Raw genomic sequence first — 12,097 nt, 5'->3', positions numbered from 1 at the left:
TTTTTGAATTAGACACGGTTTTTTTTGAGGATTCTCTTAATCTCTCGATTAGAGACCCCAGCTTGCCCGTTAGCCTGAGGGTGATACGGAGTTGTCACCCTATGCGATACACCGTAATGTTTTAAAATAGTTTCCAAAGGTGCATTACAAAAGTGTGACCCTCCGTCACTTATCAACACTCGGGGGGTTCCGAAACGGGAGAATATGTTTTTCTTCAAAAATTTTATCACCGTTTTGGCATCCGCCCGAGGTGAGGCAATCGCCTCAACCCACTTAGAGACATAAACGACAGCGACAAGCATGTACTCATTCCCATAAGAGGGTGGGAAAGGTCCTACGGAATCTATGCCCCAACAATCAAATACTTCCACTTCTTGGATATTTTGGAGAGGCATCTCATCTCTCTTACCTATCCCACCGCTTCTTTGGCAACTGTCACAACTTTGCGCATGGGTATGTGCGTCTTTGAAAATAGTGGGCCAATAAAATCCCGATTGAAGGATTTTAGTGGCCGTTCTAACCCCATTATAGTGACCGCCGTAAGGCGAGTTGTGACAATGCCAAAGGATGCTCTGGGCTTCATCACCAGTTACGCATCTCCTTAATAGGTTATCACTACCCAACTTAAACAAGTATGGGTCATCCCAAACATAATACTTCGCATCCGAAAGGAACTTTCTTTTTTGGTTCGAAGTTAGGTCGGCAGGCACAAAACCACTAGCCTTGTGGTTCGCAAAGTCTGCAAACCACGGCCTAACTTGAACTTTAAACAGTTTTTCATCAGGAAATTCTTCCCGGATTTCCTTTTCAGATGCGGTAACCTCCACATTCACTAAGCGGGATAAATGATCCGCTACCAAGTTTTCCGATCCCTTCTTGTCTTTGATTTCCACATCGAATTCTTGTAACAAGAGGATCCAACGGATGAGCCTTTGCTTCGAATCCGGTTTGGTTAGCAGATATTTAATCGCCGCGTGGTCGGTATACACAACGACTTTAGACCCTATAAGATAAGACCTAAACTTTTCTAGCGCATACACTATTGCAAGTAGTTCTTTTTCCGTTGTGGCATAATTTATTTGAGCCTCGTTAAGAACCTTACTCGCATAATGTATCGCATGAAAAGTTTTGTCTTTTCTTTGGCCAAGTACCGCTCCAACAGCATAGTCACTCGCGTCACACATTAGTTCAAAATTTTCATTCCAATCGGGAGCGACTATTATTGGAGCGGTAACCAATTTTTCTTTTAAAACCTCAAAAGCTTGCAAACAATCTTCGGTGAAGAGAAATACCTGGTCCTTGGCGAGCAAATTGCTCAAAGGCTTAGGCACCTTTGAGAAGTCCTTGATAAAGCGCCGGTAGAACCCGGCGTGCCCCAAAAAGCTACGGATGCCCTTCACATTCACCAGAGGGGGTAATTTTTCTATCACTTCAACCTTAGCTCTATCCACTTCAAGCCCCCTTCTAGAGACTTTGTGGCCTAGCACGATCCCCTCGGTCACCATGAAGTGACACTTCTCCCAATTAAGCACCAAATTGGTCTTCACACATCTTTCCAACACCGTCTTCAAATTTGCCAAGCATAGACTAAACGTCCCACCAAATACCGAGAAGTCATCCATGAAGACTTCCATTGTTTTCTCTATCAAATCGGCAAAAATGGCTTGGACACATCGTTGGAAGGTCGCCGGTGCATTGCACAGGCCAAAGGGCATTTTTCGGTATGCGAACACTCCAAACGGACACGTGAAAGCCGTCTTCTCATGATCAACCGGGTCAACCGCAATTTGGTTGTACCCGGAGTAGCCGTCCAAAAAACAATAGTATTGTTGGCCCGATAGTCTTTCGAGCATTTGATCCATAAATGGGAGTGGAAAATGGTCCTTTCGAGTCACGGTATTCAACCGTCTATAATCTATACACATTCTCCACCCCGTTGCAACTTTAGTAGGGATCAATTCGTCCTTGTCATTTCGGATTACGGTCATTCCACCCTTCTTCGGAACCACGTGCACGGGACTAACCCATGGACTATCCGAGATCGGGTAAATCATTCCCGCATCCAATAGCTTCACCACTTCCTTTCTTACAACCTCCTTCATCGTAGGATTTAAGCGGCGTTGTGGTTGAGCCACCGGCTTAAAATCTTCCTCCATCAAAATCTTGTGCATACAATAGGATGGACTAATTCCTTTTAGATCGGAAAGAGTCCAATCCATTGCTTCTTGATTTGTTTTTAGCACAACGATTAGACGGGCTTCTTCTTCGTTTGTCAACAGGTTGCTTATGATGACCGGCTTTGCCTCGGTCTCATCTAGAAACACATACTTCAAAGTCGAAGGTAACACTTTTAATTCAATTGGCGCTTTTTCGTCAATGACCTCCTTCTTCAAGTTTTCTTCCTCTACTTCCCATGGTTGTAGGTCGTCTAAACTATCAAGTTCCTTTGAGCATTCCTCAAGAGCTAGCTCTTATTCAACAGTGAAAACCTCTAATGAGTCGTCAAGAGCTAACTCCATATGAGATATCTCATGAATATGCTTTGAAACCTCCATAATAGCGTCTTCGATCACATCGATGTGAAAGCTATCATTTCTATCGTTTGAATGCTTCATCGCCTCGAATAGATCAAATGTGACTTCCTCATTTTGAACTCTCACCTTCATTAAACCGTCATCAACATCTATCATCATTCGCGCGGTCTTCATGAACGGTCGGCCCAAGATGAGCGGAGCATCATCATCTTCCTCCATATCAATAACAATAAAATCAACCGGGAAAAAGAATTTGTCGACCTTCACCAAAACATCTTGGGCTACGCCATGAGGATGGGTTGTCGATTTATCTGCCAATTGCAACGTCATTCGGATGGACTTAATCTCAATGTTGCCAAGCCTCTTAATAATTGACAAAGGTATAAGATTAATGCTCGACCCCAAGTCAATAAGTCCCTTCCTGACATACACGTCACCAATTTTAACCGGCAATGTAACTCTTCCCGGATCAACCTCTTTCTTAGGAAGCGTCCTTTGAATAATGGCACTACAGCTCGCATCAAGGACGATGGTCTCCGGTTCCGTATACCTCCGCTTTTTGGTTAGTATGTCCTTCATGAATTTGGCATACTTGGGCATTTGTTCCAAGGCTTCGGCAAACGGAATGTTGATTTGCAACTGTTTAAAAATATCCATGAACCGGGCGTAATGCCGTTCATTCTCCCTTTTGGAAGGAGCATGAGGATATGGAAGGTTTTGGATAGGAGTAGCGCTCACTACCTCCTTTCCCTTTGCAATTCTAGCACTCTTCCATCTAGGCTTTTTCACTACCTCCCTTATTACCTCATCACTTGTATTTTTCCCCATCTCCACACCTTTTTCTTTTTCAACTTCACCATTATTTTTATTCTTTTCAACTTCTTCTCCCTCACTCCACTCTCCTACTTCAACATCAACATTTTCCTCCAATATTCCCTCCTCAATTTCTTTCTCTTTCTCTCTTTGTTCACTCTCAACTCTTTTTTCATTCTCACTACCCAACTCCCTCCCACTTCTCGTCATAATCGCCTTACAATGCTCCTTAGGATTTGTTTGCGTGTTTGCCGAAAAGGAAGGACCGGTTTGTTGTTCCGCGAGTTGCTTGGCAAGTTGCCCAACTTGAGTCTCGAGATTCTTTATAGCCGCGTCATTGCTCTTTTGATTGGCCATTGACATTTGCATGAATTGCGTCAATGTCTCTTCCAATTTAGAATTGACGACCGGCGGTTGTTGAGATTGATACGGATTTTGGGGAGGGTTTTGACGGCTAGAAGAACCACCTCCATAACCTTGGTTATGGTAATAGTTACTCCTAGGTTGGAACCCTTGGTTCCCTTGGAATTGTTGTTGTTGATTTTGAGGGTGCGGTTGATAAGGTTGTTGTTGTTGTTGTCTCGGTTGATAGTCCCTTTGATTGGCCATGTAGTCTACTTCGTCAAAACCGGGAGGTGGACAAAATCCGGTGTCATGTTCACCTTTACAAAGTTCACAACAAGCTATTTGTTTAGCTTTTGACGGTTCTCTTAACTCTTTGATTTGTTGCGTTAAGAGTTCCACTTGTTGTGAGATGAGCTTGTTTTGGGCAAGGATGGCATCATTCGTCCCTAGCTCAAGCACTCCCGACTTTTTCAAAGAATTTCCACGACTTTGACTCTGAAGATCATTCAAAGCCATTCGATTTATAATGTTCGTGGCTTCTTCGACACTTTTTGACATCAAAGAGCCACCCGAGGTGGCATCCAACAACGTCTTGCAGTTTGGTTGAAGTCCATTTCTGAAGATATGGATTTGAGTCAATTCATCAAATCCATGCCCTTTACATTTCCGAAGCATGGACTTGAATCTTTCCCACGCTTCATTTAATGATTCACTGGTTCCTTGTGAAAACACCGAGATGGCCGTCTTGGATTCCATGAATCGGTTATGGGAGAAAAATCTTTCGATGAATTTCTCTTCTAACACGTTCCAGTCTGTCATTACGGCTGGTGTTTGATCTAGGTACCAATCCTTTGCTTTACCGAGCAAAGCGTGGGGAAATAATCGTCTGAACAACGGAAGCTCCTGAGCCTGATCCACTCCGGCAGCCAACGCTATCTCATAAAATTTTGTGAGAAAAGCAAATGGGTCTTCATGGTCCATTCCGGTGAATGGACTTTCATATAATAGATTTAGAGTTCCCGTTTTCATCTCAGCTTGCCTTCCGGTGTGGTTGGCAAACTGAGCGGTGTTCCTTGGACTATTGATGCCTGGAGTAGAAATGGGTGGTGGTGGTTGTGGCTCCATGTTTGGTATGAATGGTGGTGGATTTGTGGTTGAAGAACTTTCTCCTTGCTCTTGGCATTGTCTAGCCTGTTGCCTCCTACGTCTCGTTTTGCTATTGAGCCTCCTTGCGGTTCTCTCGATCTCAGGATCAAAAAGAAGTTCGTCCACAGGGATTTGCCCTCGCATAAAACGTAAGCTGCACACTAAACCAAACAAATTACAAGCACAAGTCAAACTTAACAAGCTAAAACTTAAACAACCATTGCGATGCTTGCAATATCAATTTACAATCCCCGGTAACGGCGCCATTTTGTTGAAAGTAATTTACGTGTCGGGTTTTTGTTATCGTATCCACAGAGATTGTAAGATATCACCGCCGTTCGATGGTTGTATTAATTCTAGCTCAATGTAACAATAAGGTTTTGGTTGGTTGTCACGTTATCTTGCATGAAAAAGGTATTAAATTGCGGTAAAAGTTATGGTTTGATTAAATGAGAAATATTGTCAAAGTTAGGTTTCAATGATTACTTTGCATGTATTTGTTCGGTCAACAATCCTATAAACTCCTTTAGATGATAAATCATTTCACAAAGTCCTCCCAATATGTTTCTCTCGAACACACATTGTGAGTTTTCCCATTTTGATCCATTGTTTCTCTTGAACACAATCTATCAAAATGACAACTTTTTGGTTCAACCTTATGGTGAACAAAATCATTCATTACTATCTCTAGCTAACAAACAAGTTTGGATGAAAACCTAGGTCAAGAGTTGGTAAACATCTCTCGATCATCAACCAACACAAAGAGTTTTAAATAGAAACAAAGTTTTCACCATATATTCACCATTAAAGAGTTTACATATGAAGATCCTTACATTTACACCCAAAGCTAGTAATCACCTACATCTAACCTTGACAAATGGATGACTTAGCTACTCATTTTCATGGTAGCTTGGTCGGCAAGTTTCGGAAGAAGGTTGATCAACATCCAAGTCGGATAATCGAGATTGGATGGGAATCCACCTTCTTTTTGTAGAAGATGGTTACAAGATGAAGAGAAATGAAATCTAGGTCAAAAATATCTTTAGAGCAAAAGCTGGAAAAATAAAGTAAAACTAAGGTACTAAGGTCAAAAGTGGCACTTGCTACTTATAGAGTAGTACTGGGCTGTCATGCTCGCTAGGCGAGCAGAAAGGCTCGCCTAGCGAGGGTCTAATTGTGGCACCAAAGGCACCTGCGCCCAAAGAAAACAGGGTCTGTTGAACTGTCATGTTCGCCTAGCGAACAAACCTTCGCCTAGCGAAGGACACGCTCCAACCTTCGCCCCAGCGAGGTTGAGAGGTTTTGCTACTGGAATGCTCGTTGGGGACTCGCTAGAGCTTCGCCTATCGAGTGAGTGCTGGCTGCGCTTTTCACCAAAACTGAACGAACTCGCCACCACCTTCGCCAGCAGCTCGCCTGGCGAATTTATTGACAATTTACTGGAGCTTTTCGCTAGGAGCTCGCCTAGCGAAGCAGTGCTTCGCCACAGCCCTCGCCTAGCGAGCAAGCTGATGAAATGCTTGTATTCATTGGTTCCTTTGCCACTTTTCTTGTGTCTTCATTTTCAATTAGTTCATGCCTTTTTCCTGCACAATAACACACAAATCAAAGGCACCAAGCTTGTTTATCAATGTAATGCATTCCATGTAAAACAAATGTGGTTTTGACAATTTTAGCAAGGAAATAGAGTGAAAGATACTCTAAATTGATGGCTCAAATAAGCACTTTTGGGTATCTAACAGTGATCGTCTTCAGGAAGTACATTGATACTTAGATTGACAAACATAGTAAATGATCATCTCAAGAAAAGATGCTAGTACTTACATCAGAAAAAAACAGAAGTAAATGATCATGTCCAAGCAAGATGTTGGTACTTAGATCGACAAAAAAATTATTTGATCGTCGCCAAGAGGTACACTCATACTTGGATTGACAAGAAAGTAGATGATTGTTTTGTAAAAGTGTTGATGCTTAGATCGACAAGAAAAGTAAATTATAGATGTTGTGATTTGAATGAATGAATGTTGAACATGGCTTGTGATATGCACGATAATGGTTTTGTTGGATGTTATATAAGTCAAATGCAATGTAACTATGATCAGAAGCATGTTTGGAGAATAGCTTATTTGAGAAGCTATTTGGAAAAGCTGCCAAAATGCTGCAGGAAAACCAGAAAAATACTTTTGTTTTTAGGCTATTTTTGTTTAGCTTTTGTTTGTTACTTTGTTTAGTGTTAGTAGGCACTATATATACATTTTGTAACATGTTGAATGAATTAATGCCATATGATTTTTACCCTCTCAATTAATCTCTATTCTCTCTAAACTTCATCTTCCCCAATCCTCCAATTTCACCAAAATTATCCATCACCTCCATTGATTCACATACAAGCTTTTGTGCTTGTTCCAACATTTGGCATCAAGAGCATTGGTTTCGATCCTATTCCATTGCAATGTCCGTTTCAAACGACAAGATCCCCACCAATCTTCCCATTCTTGATTCAAAGAACTACAACAAATGGTGCAAACAAATGAAAGTTTTGTTTGGCTACCAAAACGTGCTCGATGTGATTCCTACCGGTGTTACCCCTCTTGTTGAAGAGGCTACAGCTGCCCAACAAGCCACTCACAAAGAAGAGAAGAAGAAAGACTACAAGGCTCTCTTCTTGATACATTCTTGCGTCGATGAAGACAACTTCGAAAAGGTTGGTGATTGTGATTCGGCGAAGAAAGCTTGGGATATACTCGAGAAAGCGTATGCGGGAGTTGACAAAGCGAAGGTGGTGAGGTTACAAACTCACAAGAGGCAGTTTGAATTACTCCAAATGGAAGAGAAGGAAACGGTCAACGATTACATAACGCGTGTGACGCGTTTGGTGAATCAAATGAAGGCTTGCGGTGAGTCGGTTTTGGAGGAAAACATTGTGTCGAAGGTGTTGCGTTCTTTAACGGCAAGATTCGACAACATTGTTGCTGCGATTGAAGAATCAAAGGATCTCAAGACCATGACGAAGGATGAACTACAAAGTTCATTGGAAGCTCATGAACAAAGGATGGATGAAAGAGGAAACGATAAGGCAAAAGCGGAAGTGGCTTTGCAAGCTCGTTTCAATGAGAAGAATAAGAGATCGAAAGGGAAATGGTCTTCTAGAGATAAGAAGAATTTCCAGAATTTTGGTGGAAAAGATCCACAAAATTCAAGAGGACAAAAAGGAGAAGGAACCTCCAAGGATGGTAGTCAAGGCAACTACAAGCCGCTCGACAAAAGTACCAAGAGATGTTACAATTGTCAAAAGCTTGGACATTTCTCAAGAGATTGTCGTTTCAAGCGCAAGGAGAGTGATGCGGATGAAGCTAAGGTTGCTAGGCAAGAAGTGGATAATGATAGCACACTTCTTGTGGTGATTACAGAGGAGAATAATGGCATGGACAGCAGTAGAAAGTTGCTGGACAGCAGCTACTACAGTGCAGAAAAAGTGCAGAAAATGCGTTCGGAGAAAAACGCATTAGTAACGGTTCGAGATGGAGTCCAAGGTAGTGATGGGTGGTACTTGGATTCTGGTTTTTCGACGCATATGACGGGTAGAAAAGATTGGTTCGTGAAGATCAATCAAGCCACGTGAAGTAGAGTGAGATTCACGGATAATACGACTTTAGCGGCCGACGATGTCGGTGATGTCTTGATCATGAGGAGGGATGGTGGTCATTCCTTGATAAAGGACGTTTTGTACATTCCTGGAATTAAGTGTAACCTTTTAAGCATTGGCCAATTACTTGAAAGGAATTATACAATTCGCATGGAAAACAAAGCATTGCGCGTTTTGGACCAAAATGGAGTTTTGATCCTTAAGGCTCCTATGGCTGCCAATAGAACTTTCAAGATTTAGTTGAAAGTTATGGAGCATAGGTACTTAGCTACTTCTACAAGTCTTGAGGAATGGTTATGGCACTACCGTCTCGCTCATCTCAATTTTCGTGATCTCGACGCGTTACAAAGACATGGTATGGTGTCCGGGCTGCCGAGGATTAATATTCCAGCTGAAATATGTGAAGAGTGTGTTCACGGGAAGCAACACAAGAGTAATTTCAGCAAGGATGCGGGTCATAGGACCAAGCATCACCTTGAGGTGGTGTATTCCGATGTATGCGGACCGATGCAAGTCAATTCCTACGGTGGCAATCAATACTTTGTCACGTTTATTGATGATTTTAGTAGGAAGTTGTGGATTTACCTCATTAAGAGGAAGGATGAGGTGTTTGAAGTGTTCAAACAGTTTAAGTCAATGGTTGAGCGCCAATGCGGTAAAAAGCTCAAAACTCTCAAAACGGACGGTGGTGGTGAATTCACATCCGGTGAGTTTATGAGCTATTGCAATGATGAGGGGATAATCCGTGAGGTGGTGCCTCCCTATACTCCACAACAAAATGGAATTGCGGAGAGAAAAAATCGGACAATCATGAACATGGTACGAACCATGTTAAAAGGCAACAATTTACCGAAAGAGCTTTGGGGTGAAGCGGTATCTACAGCTACCTATTTGTTGAATAGGTGTCCGACAAAGAAGCTGGAAAAGATAACTCCAGAAGAGGTATGGTCCGGATTCAAACCGAGTTTGAGTCACTTGCGCGTTTTCGGTTCGGTTGCGTTTCGACACATTCCGGGACAACTTAGAAAGAAGCTTGATGATAAGGGTGAGAAGTTGTTACTTGTTGGATATCATCCTACCGGAGGCTACAAATTGTTTGATATGAGTAGCAAGAGGATTGTGGTAAGTCGGGACGTGATTGTGGACGAAATCCGGATGTTTGACAGCAAAATTTCTGCTGTTTCTGTATAGGAAATCGATTTACCAAATGAGGTCATCGATTTCCAGCCCGTGACAAAGCCCCCTGGTGCTGCTGGAAGTCAAAATTCAGGCCCAGAAATCGATTTCCTGGGAGGAAATTTGAATTTCCAGCCTATTAATGATCCTGGACAGCAACCATTCGCAACAGAGGATGGTGAAACGAGTAGACGACCAACGAGGCAGAGAGGTATGCCTCAAAGACTCCGAGATTGTGAGGTATTCCGTGATAGCGAGATCAATCATGATGGTAATCTCATCCATTTCGCTTTAATGGCCGAATCTGAACCGGTGAATACGGAGGAGGCATTAAGCGATCCAAAATGGATGAGTGCAATGAAGGATGAGCTGGAATCAATTGAGAAAAGCAATACTTGGATGTTGGTCGATTTACCGAAAGGTAAAAAGACAATTGGTGTGAAATGGGTCTTCAAGGTGAAAGCAAATCTGAAAGGTGAGATAATCAAGCATAAGGCTCGATTAGTGGCAAAGAGATTTTTGCAAAAGGAAGGCATTGATTTTGATGAGGTATTCGCACCAGTTGCAAGGCTTGAAACCATTCGGTTAGTTGTTGCGATTGCAAATACCAACAACTGGCCATTATATCAAATGGACGTCAAATCGGCATTTTTGAACGGTCCAGTGGATGAAGAGGTGTATGTGGGACAGCCACCGGGTTTTGTTGTTCAAGACCAAGAGACAAGAGTCTACAAGTTGAGGAAGGCACTCCATGGTTTGAAACAAGCTCCAAGAGCTTGGAACAAACGCATAGATGGTTTTCTTAACGTTATTGGTTTCAAGAAATGCGTGTCCGAGCATGGGGTGTATGTGAAAACGGGTGCTAGCGAAGGGGTGATCATTCTTTGTCTATATGTGGACGATTTGTTGATTACTGGAAGTTGTGAATCATACATTTCAAAGTTCAAGAAAGAGCTGATGAGGGAATTTGAAATGAGTGACCTTAGTGCTATGACATACTTCTTAGGCATAGCATAGAGTTCCAAAAGACAAAGTTGGGGCTGCTCATGCATCAAAGAAGGTATGCAATGGAGATCTTGAAGAGGTGTGATATAGAGCATTACAATGCTGCCATAACTCCATCCAAGGCACGATTACAACTATCCAAGAGTGAGGAAGAGCAAGCTGTGGATCCAACTCAATACCGGAGATTGGTTGAATCATTGCGTTACTTGTGCAATACGCGGCCTGATTTGGTGTTTAGTGTCGGCATTGCTAGTAGGTTCATGGAAAAGCCAAAGGTATCACACTTGGCAGCGGTTAAGAGGATCCTTCGTTATGTGAAAGGTACTCTTGGCTGTGGAATTTTGTTTCCGGCAAGTGACACGGGCAGAAGTTGCAATTTACTTGGATACACCGACTCCAATTGGTGCGGAGATTAAGATGATCGAAAATCAACGGCGGGTTATGTCTTTATGTTCGGCGGTGTACCAATCTCTTGGTGTTCTCGAAAAGAGTCGGTGGTTGCTCTCTCTTCTTGCGAGGCGGAGTATATTGCAGCTTCAATGTGTGCATGCCAAGCTATGTGGCTTGTGAATCTGTTGCGTGAGCTGGACAGCTGCACGAGAGAGGGAGTTTTGTTGTTGGTGGACAACGTTTCAGCCATCAACCTTGCTAAGAGTCCCATAGCACATGGGAGAAGCAAACACATTGAGATGAGGTTCCATTACTTGCGCGATTTGGTGAGTTCTGGACAGTTACGTTTAAGCTATTGCAGAAGTGAAGAACAAGTCGCGGACTTGTTGACGAAATCGGTTACATACTATGTTTTCAAGCGACTCGTGGTGAAGTTGGGGATGAAGAACATCGAGCATTTGACTTAAGGTGGTGTGTTGGATGTTATATAAGTCAAATGCAATGTAGCTATGATCAGAAGCATGTTTGGAGAATAGCTTATTTGAGAAGCTATTTGGAAAAGCTGCCAAAATGCTGCAGGAATACCAGAAAAATACTTTTGTTTTTAGGCTGTTTTTGTTTAGCTTTTGTTTGTTACTTTATTTAGTGTTAGTAGGCACTATATATACATTTTGTAACATGTTGAATGAATTAATGCCATATGATTTTTACCCTCTCAATTAATCTCTATTCTCTCTAAATTTCATCTTCCCCAATCCTCCAATTTCACCAAAATTATCCATCACCTCCATTGATTCACATACAAGCTTTTGTAGTTGTTCCAATAGGTTTTTGGGATGATAATGAATGTTTTTGCATTATGTGCCGATGTCTATTAGGAAAAATGTCTATACATGTAAGAAAATATGACATGAAAAATGTAATGCTAAAAATATGAGTGTGCATAAAGTGTGATGATTGATCAATACATGCTATCCTTTAATTTCTTGATTCCCCATCCTTACGATTTTAAGAACTCTAAGGTTATATGGATGAACCACAC

This window comes from Lathyrus oleraceus, chromosome 5 (assembly GCF_024323335.1).
Source record: "Lathyrus oleraceus cultivar Zhongwan6 chromosome 5, CAAS_Psat_ZW6_1.0, whole genome shotgun sequence".
In the NCBI taxonomy this organism is placed as follows: Eukaryota; Viridiplantae; Streptophyta; class Magnoliopsida; order Fabales; family Fabaceae; genus Lathyrus; species Lathyrus oleraceus.
The sequence above is the reverse complement of the archived record's forward strand: the minus strand, read 5'-3'. Positions refer to the sequence as shown.